This window comes from Bos indicus x Bos taurus, chromosome 6 (genome assembly GCF_003369695.1).
Source record: "Bos indicus x Bos taurus breed Angus x Brahman F1 hybrid chromosome 6, Bos_hybrid_MaternalHap_v2.0, whole genome shotgun sequence".
Taxonomy (NCBI): Eukaryota; Metazoa; Chordata; class Mammalia; order Artiodactyla; family Bovidae; genus Bos; species Bos indicus x Bos taurus.
Genome location: NC_040081.1, coordinates 91,535,143 through 91,547,463, shown reverse-complemented (window position 1 = coordinate 91,547,463; position 12,321 = coordinate 91,535,143).

Below are 12,321 nucleotides of genomic sequence, written 5' to 3'. Positions count from 1 at the left end.
CTTCTAACAGGCAGCTTCTTGAATGATAAGCAATTCTCTCCAGAAAGCTTTGTAAATGGTGTTGAATTTCCTGCTCTTTAGAGGCCCTGTTCAGTATGGAAAAGACTGATCCAGTTGTCCGATATGGAGCCTCTTGTCCATTTTAGTCCACTTATCTTTTTAAGATAAAGGAAAGCAATCATTAAAAAATAATTAGTCCAGTATTAAATCTTCCTTAAAAAAAAAACCTTTTAAAAAAATTTATTTTTAATTGAAGGATAATTGCTTTACAATATTTTGTTGGCTTCTGCCATATGTCAATATGAATCAGTCATAGGTATACATAGGCCGTCCTCTTTCTTGAACCTCCCTCCCACCTCCCACCCCATCCCACCCCTCTAGGTTGTCACAGAGTGCCAGTTGGAGTTCCCTGAGTCATACAACAAATTCCCACTGGCTATCTATTTTACATATCGTAGTGTTTATGTTTCCATGTTGCTCACTCCATTGGTGCCCCCCTCTCCTCCGCACCCCCTGCCCCACAAGTGCCCACAAGTCTGTTCTGTATGTCTGCATCTCCACTGCTGCCCTGCAAATGGGTTCACCAGTACCGTCTTTCTAGATTCCATATATATATGTTAATATACAATATTTGGGGGGAAAGAAAAAACAGACCTCTTTTTAACAATGATTATCTTCTGGAATAGAAAATGATACAAGTCTTCTCTTTTTACTCTGCTGATTTTTCTAGATGTTTGTGAATTTTTTTTAATTTTCTTAATGACAGCCTTTCTCCAGGCTCTATTTGTCCTTACCACATTGACTTACTTTACTGCAGCTTTAAGGTAAGTCGCTCACTCAGTCGTGTCCGACTCTTTGTGACCCCATGGACTATATCCCACCAGGCTCCTCCGTCCATGGGATTCTCCAGACAAGAATACTGGAGTGGGTTGCCATTTCCTTCTCTAGGGGATCTTCCCGACCCAGGGATCAAACCCAGGTCTCCCGCATTGCAGGCAGACGCTTTAACCTCTGAGCCACCAGGGAAGCCCTGCAGCTTTAGATCTTAGGTATTAAAGACATTCTCCTCTAGGCTAATCAACCTTTATCTATCAGCTGCCTTTCAGTCTTTCCTAAGCTTTCTTAAGGGCAACTTTTCTACATTGTGTGTGAATGCAAAATAGGGAATCAGAAATCCAGCAGTCCTCAAGAAGGGGATTGAGGGGATGTGTCTCATTATAGACACGTGGTCTACAGCATAGTGATGGGGGTGCAGTTGGGTTGGGTGATACTCTATGCCCCATGAAGGCCTGACAGGGAATCAGCCGTCCTCAGTGACATCTGAAACTGTAAAAAGAGAAGATGGGCACAGAGCAGGAAGTAAACAGCAGCAACACCCACGTAGAAACAATGCCTCCCTTCAGCAAAACCTTGACTGGTGAGGAGTGTCCTTCAAACCTACCCACATTTAAGTTTCCACCTTGAAAAGAAAATAGAACATCCCCAAGCAGCTGCTGCCCTGGCTTCCCCAAATGCCTTAAACATGACTTCCCTGAGCTTTGTAAGACATCAAAATTCCCACAGATCTATCTAGATAGCATCTTTCTTCTCAGAAATGAGAAGTTTTAGATAATACATCCTACTTTTATAACAGATGTTGAATGACTACAACACTATATGCCAGACATGTTACTAGGGAGAGATAGAAAAACAGATAAATAAAACACAGTCCCAGAATATGCCCTGGTGTATCTAAGGTGTAGGGCAGATGCTCTAGAAGGTGATTGGAATGCCTGATTTGAGACCCAACTTTCCTATTCACTGGAGATAGTACCTCGAACGCTTTCAATAATTTGCTTTGTCCAGAGTGTCAAAAGGGGGATTACCATCATACATGGGACTTTGCCAATGCTGTGACTTCAGGAAGAAAGCAAAGTGATCATCCCTAACCTCATCAAAGGAATCAGGTAGAAAGCAGCCCTACGAGGGAAAGAAATTCAGGATCAGGATGGGAATGCTGACAAAAGACCCCATTTCCCCTTCCCCTCCACTCACTATGTCTAACTCTCTGCCTAGGCTGTTTTCTGTCCTTGAGGGTGGTTTGCAGTTCCAAATTTCCAATGCTTAGATTAACCTTGCTAGCAGAACCTATAAAGGAAACAGGAATGCTTGTCAGAGACAGAAGCATTGGAAAAGCCTAACCTAACTCGGGGTGCCATCTTGAAGTAATTTAGATCTTTTAACCAAGATTTCATTTTTGAATCTGAATTGGAAAGAATGAGACAATGTATAGGCAGACAGTTCTTTTCTTTTCCAAGTAATCAGAGACTAAATCAGTGAAGGGCTCATATATTCTGCTTTCTGACTTTCTCATGGACAAGACTTCAAATCTGAAATTAGCAAATCCAATGTTCTATTTATCCCATAGTGTTTTGTTGCAGTTGTGTTTTAAAAATAGAAGTATGTTGCATCTTTCCGAGGGAGTGTCTGCTTATCTCTGTAAGGGTTCAGTTCAGTTCAGTTCAGTCGCTCAGTCGTGTCCGACTCTTTGTGACCCCATGAAATGCAGCCCGCCAGGCCTCCCTGTCCACCAACTCCCAGAGTTCACCCAGACTCACGTCCATCGAGTCAGTGATGCCATTCAGCCATCTCATCCTCTGTCGTCCCCTTCTCCTCCTGCCCCCAATCCCTCCCAGCATCAGAGTCTTTTCCAATGAGTCAACTCTTCACATGAGGTGGCCAAACTACTGGAGTTTCAGCTTTAGCATCATTCCTTCCAAAGAAATCCCAGGGCTGATCTCCTTCGGAATGGACTGGTTGGATCTCCTTGCAGTCCAAGGGACTCTCAAGAGTCTTCTCCAACACCACAGTTCAAAAGCATCAATTCTTCAGCACTCAGCCTTCTTCACAGTCCAACTCTGACATCCATACATGACCACAGGAAAAACCATAGCCTTGACTAGACGGACCTTTGTTGGCAAAGTAATGTCTCTGCTTTTGAATATGCTATCTGTAAGGCTTAGGGATATTTATTCACACGTTGATGTGCTCGGCCTTCCCAGGTGGCACTGGTGGTAAAAAACCTGCCTGCCAACGCAGGAGACATAAGAGACGTGGGTTCAATCCCTGGGTCATGAAGAGCTCCTGGAGGAGGGCATGGCAACCCACTCAAGTATTCTTGCCTGAAGAATACCGTCGACAGAGGAGCCTGGGGGGCCATAGTCCATAGTGTCGCAAAGAGTCAGACATGACAGAAGCAACTTAGCACATACTCACGTTGATGTGCTCAGCTTTGGAACTGGGGGATTTATCGACACTGTAGGGGCTTCCCCAGTGTCTCTGTTGGTTAAGAATCTGCCTGCAGTGCAGGAGACCCTGGTTTGATCCCTGGGTTGGGAAGATCCCCTGGAGAAGGAAATGGCAAAGCGCTCCAGTATTCTTGCTTGGAAAATCCCATGGACAGAGGAGCCTGGCAGGCTACCTTCAATGGGATCACAAGAGTTGGACACAACTTAGCAACTAAATCACTAAACCACCACCACCATCAATACTGTAGAAACCCTGTGAATGACAAGGCTTTTTCCAGGTTAGCCCCTGCCAGCCCTGCTGGCTTGCAAGTGGGTGGTACGAATTATCTCTGAAACCAGAGAACTCAAAGCTCACTTGCCTGTATGGCTGACTCTTGTCTTTAGTATCCAGAGCACCTTCTGTTATGTTGAAAGTCAACTGGGATAAATGGGGTAGCCCTGACAAGTTGTGGAAAGACTAGGTCGGAGCAGGTGCAACTGAGAACACAGCAATTCCTGAAATCAGAGCTGACTATCTCAAAATGGTGGGTCTGTCCCAAAGCAAATATATTTGAAGTAGCCCAGGCTGCACTCTGGGACATTGTACATTATTATTTACATAACACATTCCTCTTTTATGATTTGTCCCAAGAACTATAACCTAAATCAGATACTTCCTGTCTTTTCTTGACATCACAGAGCTATGGGAAGTTGACACAGAAAAGAATCATTTCAGAGACATCTGTTGAAAATATCATCTTATTTCTAAAGGAAATCTTTATTTTCTGTGAAAGCAATTATCCCTTATGTTGATCCCAAATGAAGAAGCAGTTGACATTTAAAGTGATATGAACAAGTAACATAAGCTTAAATTTTGCTTTTGTTAAAATTTTTTTAAGTGTCTTCAAAATGAAGGTTTTTATTTAACTTCTAAAAAGAAAGATTGCTTTATTTCAAGATTCTCAGGTCTGTTTAATTGCATGTATTATTATGTTTTTTCAACAGAATTCTGAACAAGAAATTATGGCTGCATGCAGGAATGGAACTAGATTTTTTTTTTTTTTTTTTTTTGGTGATGAGCGGGGAGGAGGATTGAAACTTTACAATGCAGAGGGGGTCTCTGTAGGAAAAAGAGAAGAATTTAGAAATGCAAATTAGATATGAAAGTGAATATTTACTTTAAATGAGACAAATCCAGAAAAACTACATTTTCAAAAGCTGACATAGACTCGTGTTCCAGCTATCTGCTGTTGTGTGATGAATCACACAACACTTAATGGCTTAACCAACAACAATAGATGTATTATCACCTGCCATAGTTCTGGCGTTGGCTGAGCTCAGCTCGCAGTCCTTGTTCAGGGTCTTTCATGAAGTTACGTTCAGATGGTGGCTGGGGCTAGAGTCTCCTTGTGGCTCACTCCTTATGTGTCTCCAGTTGATACTGACTGTGGGCTGTGACCTCAGCTAAGGCTGGTGGCTAAAACTCCTACTTACATGGCTTCTCCACATAGCCTTTCTACTTCCTCATGCCATGGTGACAGAGCTCAGAGAAAACCAGGTGAACACTGTATCTCCTTTTAGGAACCAGACCTGGCAGTTACACAGTTTCTACACTAGTTTTATATTGCTACTGTGACAAGCTACCACAGATATAGCAGCTTAAGACAACATATTTACTATTTTATAGCTCCAGAGCTCAGAAGTTTGAAACTTGTTTCACTGAGCTAAAATCAAGGCATGGACAGGGCTGTATTCCTATTAGAGGCTCCATGGAAAATACATTTCCCTGCCTTTTCCAGCTTCTAGAGGCCACTGCATTCCTTGGCTTATGGCTCCATCCTTCATCTTCAAAGCCCACATTGTAGTCTCTTCAGATCTTTCTCAATTCTGATTTCCCTGCCTTCCTTTTACACTTATAAAGATCTTTTAATTACATTGGGCTCACTTGGATAAACTAGGATACTCTCTCCATCTCAAAGTCAGGCAATTCCATCTTGGGCTTCCCTGGTGGCTCAGATGGTAAAGAAATCTGCCTGTAACGCAGGAGACCTGGGTTCAGTCCCTGGGTCAGAAAGATCCCCTGGAGAAGGGAATGGCAACCCCCTCCAGTATTCTTGCCTGGAGAATTCCATGGACAGAGGAGCCTGGAGGGCCACAGTCTAGTTGGACATGACTGAGCAATTAACACACACACACCAAATTCCATCCACCCCCCTCCCACCTTGCCATGTAACATGACAGGTTTACAGGTTCTGGGGAAGAGGACATGGACATCTTGGGCAGGGGGCATTATTTTGCCTTAATCAACATTCCTTCAGTCACAGCTACAAGTCTGCTCATGTTCAAGTTTCAGGGGGAAAGAATATAGACTCCGCATCTTAATGAGAGGCATGTTGATTACATGGTGAGAAGAGCTTCTGAGATGTGAGATACTGTGGAGATAGTCAATGAAAAGTAAAATCTTCCACACTCACAAACATCAAAGATTGAGGAAATTCCATGATAATTTGTATTAATAAATTTCCTGACTTATGGCTATAAAACTTTTGGTCAATAGTTTTGGCTGCAAATTTTCTGATCACATCTTCATAAGAATATTGTAATATACTTTTCTATGGAGAAAACAAATTTTAGTCTTCCCTAGCATGATGGATCCATTTTTTTCAATCATTGCTATATTAACATATTTCTTTCAGGTTTACAGCTCATTATTGATATCATCTTTCAGTGTCATATCTTTTTGCATTTTCATACTGATATGACACTGAAAGATGATATCAATACTTTGGCCACCTGATGCAAAGAACTGACTCACTGGAAAAGACCCTGATGCTGGCCAAGATTGAAGGCAGGAGGAGAAGGGGACAACAAAGGATGAGATGGTTGGGTGACAACACTGACTCGATGGACATGAGTTTGAGCATGCTCCAGAAGTTGGTGTTGGACAGGGAAGCCTGGCATGCTGCAGAACATGGGGTTGCAAAGAGTTGGACACAACTCAGCCACTGAACTGAACTGAACTGAATTGATATCATATGATATTTTAGAATTGACATCTGAGAAAATTTTTATCAAAATTTTTTCATGTTTAAGCTGTAAAAGTTCAGGTCATCAGTGAAGGCTGGCCACACTCATGATTAGCTGATATGTTTCCTTATTGAAGAAGCATATTTTGAGCTTTATGTTATCTTTGTCAACATCAGTATATCAAATCAACAAGAGATTTCAGTATTCTTCAAAATATTGTGATTCCTTCCCCTTCAGTAATGAGACTATCAACCAATCCAAGAGATCATCTATTACTTTTATTAGAAAGTCCCCTCTTCTTTTTAGGGAAGGACCACCTTTAGAATGATCTGGAAAAAAAAATTAGTGTCTTGATGTGCAAGTACATTCTGTTGTTTTATCATGCATTTCTATCACTTTTATTTCATATCTCAATTTTTTAATCAGAATTTTATCTTAGATCTTAAATAAAAATACAGATGTCAAAAGAAGCATCTTTCTTTTACATTCAAATTAGAGGTTTGTAATTTCTCAGTTGTTTTATTGGAATATTCCAAAATGTGTTTCTAAATTTCAAGTAAAGTGGTATGTCCCAAACTCAACTTCCCTTTAGCCAAATTCCCAAAATACTGGTGGACCCCAAGCACTTCCAAACACAAGGGAAAATGGTACAGGGAAATTTGACATGGAGAGAAGCATCAGTCTTGACTGCAGTTAAAATGTCTTACTTTTGGAAAACTCAAAAAAATGCATATGTGAACACTCTGCTATGGCCCCTCCTGAGATCTCAGAAAGAGTATGGGCAATGAGGAGCCCAAAACTACATGTCACTAGCTTCACAATAAATCTACACTTGGTAATAATTAGCTATCTAGCACTGTACTGAGTGATTTACACAAAATGATGTAATTGTAATGCCCACAACACACAGAGATGCAGACATAGAAATCCAGAGAGTTGAAGGAGCTCGTCCGCACAGTCAGACAGCAGTGGAGTCAATAGTCAATAGCAGACAGTCTGACTCTAGGACCCACATTCTTAACCATTACTTTACATAGTGATTCTGGTATGCAGGAAGAAGGAGAATAAAACTGCAAATTGGACATAAGCTTGATCCATTTGTCTATACTTTCTATTAAATTTACCCAAAATGGTTGTGTCAGTAGTTTACATTAAACCAAGGCAATTTGGATTTGGATTTTTTATTTGACTGTCATGTGCACAGGCTTTCTCTAGTTGTGGTGAGTGGGGTTGCTCTCTAGCTGTGGTGCATGGGTTCTCTTGTGGAACATGGACTCCAGGGTGCGTGGGCTTCAGGAGGTGGCAGTGCCTGGACTCAGTAGATGCCTCATTGGCTCCAGAGCAGAGGTTTAGTAGTTGTGGCACGTGGGCTTTGTTGCCCCTGGCAGATGAGATCTTCCCAAACCAGGCATCAAACTAGTGTCCCCTGCATTGCAAGGCAGATTCTTAATCCTTGACCACCAGGGTAGTCCTGGATTTGGATGTTTTATTAGGATATTTAATCAATGAACTATACACCTGCATGCTTTTGTGTGTGTCTTTTCTCTTTTTTTCTTTTATAGCAAGTGAATATATTTTTGAGAAATTTGGTTTCTCTCTACCAAGCAAATCTACCTATCCAGATAGAGACCAGACTTACCAGGATTAACTGCTCTTGCCCTGGAGTTTTGAATTAACATATTCCTAACAAAGCAGGCCAAGTGTTTCAGCATGGTTTTACCACTCAAATCTCAAGAAAGCTGGTAGGAGAAGACTAAAAAGAAGTTTTCTTTTCTGCCTTCCTTTAGATATTCCAGGAAGATGTCTAAAGACTTTTGAACGTCACATGAGTATGTCATATGAGTAGTTTGCAAATGTCTAGGCACCAGAGGGAAATTGCTATTGTGTTCCTATGGGTCCTGCTAGGGGCTATTTCGCAGTTGTTTGAGCTGTTTTCCATCTTATGACATGGAAGCTTTTTTTTTTTTGTCTTTTTATAATTGAAGATTATAACCAGCAAATATTTTGCCCTATCACAGCTGGTTCTTCTCTTATGTTCTCACCTGAAAACCATCCTTCTAGATGGAAGTCAAGCCCCTGTGATCACTCCCTGCTAAAAATAACAGGCTTGAGCTTTACAGCCTGTGTTGGACAGGAGGGTGGAGATGGGGAGGGGTGGAACAAACACAATACCCAGAAGTTACCAATTTACTTCTGTTTATAGTGCTGTGCAATGTTTGTAAGTTTTTATGATGGACATAATAATATTATCTCTAGAGCTTCTATTTAAACATTTTGGAAATGTGTTGACTCTTTCTGCACAAAGATTAGCCTCCTAAATATTCAGATTTCCATAGCCATGTGTTTTATAAAGGCAGACCATGCTGCTTTTCAAACATTTTGTTGCTTCTTTTGTTTATTTTCATAAACATTATCTAGGCACCTACTCTGTTGAGGCACAGTGGTGGAAATTGGAGAAGCAAAGTGACTATAGCTGGAAGCTGCCCACAGGGTGCTCAGAGCCCTAGGAGGGGACAGCCCGATTGGCAAATAACATTACAGTGTGATCTGTGCAACCATATAAGTGTGCAGAAAGCATAGCAACAAGATAGGGAGAGAATAGTTATCTCAGTCGGGGGAGGGAGATTAGATAAGTCTGTCCAGAGGAGGAGATTCTTGGCTGCTTCTAGAAAAATTGTTTCTACTGTGTGACTGTGTCTTCTCCCTTCAACTCAGAATGTTATATTCATTTTTTAAAAGGAATTCTGCTCTGAGAACAGATTAGCAGCATCTGAGCCACTCAAGACTACATGTTGCTAGAACTTGCATCTTCAGAATGTACTTTTAACATGGGCATTTCTCAGATATTTGTGAAATTCATTATCCTAACTAAAAGCACTTCATGTTATATTTTGTGACTTACTTTGGCTAAGTTGGAATATTTCCATTTCCCTATAAGTGGATTATTTAATATATTTTATTAGATTTAATATATTTAAATTATGAAGCAATTAAAACATATTACAGAAAATATGGAAAAGGGAAACAATTACATATAACCAAACAATCTAATACAACTAACATTATTATGGTGATGTAATATCTTCTGGTCTCTTTTCTGATAGATATTTTAATTATATCATGAAATATACAAGAGAGTGTATATGTATAGTGTGTGCTTACTTTAAAGGCCATTGATGAAACAAGGGATTGTTTATCCACCATCCAAACTAAATAATTGAATAAAATCTGTACCTTGAACCCTCTGGATACCTTGCTCGGACCACATCCCCACTCTCTCTCCCTAAAAGTAGCCCTAGGAATATTTCCAGTTAATCATTCCCCTACTTTTAAAAATAGATTACTGGGACATCCCTGGTGGTTCAGAAGTTAAAACTTCCCCTTCCAATGCAGAGGGTGCAGGTTTGATCTCTGGTCAGGGAACTGATCCCACAAGCTTCAGGGTGCAGCCAAAAAAGAAATAAATAAAAATAGATTACTTTACATGGATCCCCCAATAATATATTGTTTAGTGTTTGAACTTTATATAAGTGGAGTCACATGAAAAATACTTTTCTGTGACTCCTTTTCCCCCTTAACATTAAGGTTTTTAATGTCGTTTGTTAGCTTGGGAGAGGACCTGAGTGGGAGTCTGCCTGAGAATAAAGGTGCTGTGAGCTTTTGCCACCCTCTCCCACTGCACGTTATGTTTTTGACCTTCATCCATGTTTGCCTATAGCCATAGAAATTGTTCTTGCTATAAAATATTCCATCCTTTTATACCACACTCTATTTATCTGTTCCTATTGTGAATGGACTTTAGAAAAGTTTCCAGTATATCACTTTTATAAAAATTGCTGCAATTCATATTTCCCTTCCATCTCCTTATGCACACATCTAAGAGTTTGTCCATAAAAGATAGCCAGAGATGAAAGTTCTGGGTCCCAAGATATGTACATCTTCAACTGGACGGAGCTGAGTAGCATTAGTTTCCAGCAGTTCTTTGTGAGTTTCTGCTGTAACACAGTTTCACCAACATGTGTTAATTATTTTCATAAAACTTAAAAACAAGGGTCAGAGTGACTTATACCTTTGTATCCTCCTCTTTACATAAAGCCAAGTACAGAAAAGATGCTCAGTAAAAATTCTCTGGTTTCTTGATTCTGGAGAATACATTTTATCAAGTTAAAGACAACTATACTTAAACATACAATTGCTATTTTCATGTATAGGAGAAAGCTTTGCTTTTATTTTTAGATTAATATATACATATGTAAGGAGTAGGAAATGACAACCCACTCCGATATTCTTGCTTGGAAAAATTCCATGGACAAAGGAGCCTGGCGGGCTACAGTCCATGCAATTGCAAAGAGTCAGACATGACTGAGCATTTGTCAGCAGCAGTAGCATACATATATATAAACATATATTCAGACATATGCACACAGAGAAACACATAAAAACAGAAATGCTTGTTTAGTAACACAAAACATGGGAGCAAGGAAATAGTATCTTTTCTAAAAAGAAAGAATTCTGAAATGTTTCTACCTTGCACACACACACACTTACAAGCACTGTGAGTAGGCGTGTGTTGGTGCATGTGTGTATGAGTGTGTGTACCACCTTTGATATTTGCATCTGGGAATAAAATGGGTTTTAAAACACTGTCATTTGAACACAGTAATCCATTTCAGAAGCTTATCATTTGGAACCACTGATTAGAGGTTCTTAACTGTCAATTTGTGTAGAAAACCAATTAAAAAGACACACTTTAAAGTGAGCTTAAATATACACCTATCCAACAGAAATAAGGATTTGGTAAGTTACTTTAAACTCTAAATTTACTTCTTCCCTATCTATAACAGATTTTCATCTTCCTACCATCCCCAGAAAATTTTTTTTCAAATGTTGAGCTTTTATTTTTAAACCAGTTTTGTTTAGCTTTGGCCATGCCATGCAGCTTGCAGGATCTTAGATCCCCTACCAGGGATTGAACCCTGGCCATGGCAGCAGAAGCACAGAGTCCTACCACAGAACCACCAGAGAAATCTCAGACCAGTTTTGCTTTTATATATATGTGTGTGTATATATACACACACACACACACACATATATACTTTTATTCATTTGTCAAGGCAATCAATTTCAAGATAAACTGAGGTTTTAAGGGTAAAAATTGTGTACTAGTATAATTTCAACATATTTCAAAATCAAAATATAAAAATTTAAATCATAGTTCTAGAAAAGGAATGAAATAATTTTTTTTTTTTTTTGGCTGTACCAAGAGGCATGTGGGATCTTAGTTCCCCAAGGAGAAATTAAACCTGGAAGTGTGGAGTTTTAACCACTGGACCACCAGGGAAGTCCCAAGAAGTCATTTCTTACAGTTCAAGTGCATAATTTTTATCTAAAGTATAAACAGCTGCTACATGATAATACATTAAAAAGGATAAGACAAACATTTATTATGTAATAATATTAAGAATTATTAGAAAAACAATTCTTTTCAGATAACTCAATTGCATAGAAGTTGCATTCCATCAGTTAGGACACACAATAAAACAAGCAGTAGAGAGTATAAGCTTTCCCATTTCACACCTGAGGTATTCTATTGGATCGAAGGTTTATAGTATTATGTACGTTTATTTTCATAGGTAACACTTCATGTTTTTAATTTCATTAAGCAAAAATGAAGTGTCTGCACCCTATAGGGCCTGAATAATCTGGATAATTATGAAATCCACATTGCATTTTGTACTGTACAGACTTTAACTTCACTATAAATATACATATGCCTGACCTCAGCTGTCCAAGAGTGGAAAGACCCTGCAATGTGAAATCAGCAGACTCAGCTTTGAATAGTGTTCCTGATACGTACTCACTGAGTGAATTCTCAAAGTCTCCACTCCCACATTTGTAAAATAGGATAATAACACCTAACTATCTCACGGAACTGAGATAGTGAATGTTGTTTTTGTTTTTTAGTCACCAAGTTGTGTCTGACTCTGAGCCAGGCTACTTTGTCCATGGGATTTCCCAGGCAAGGTAC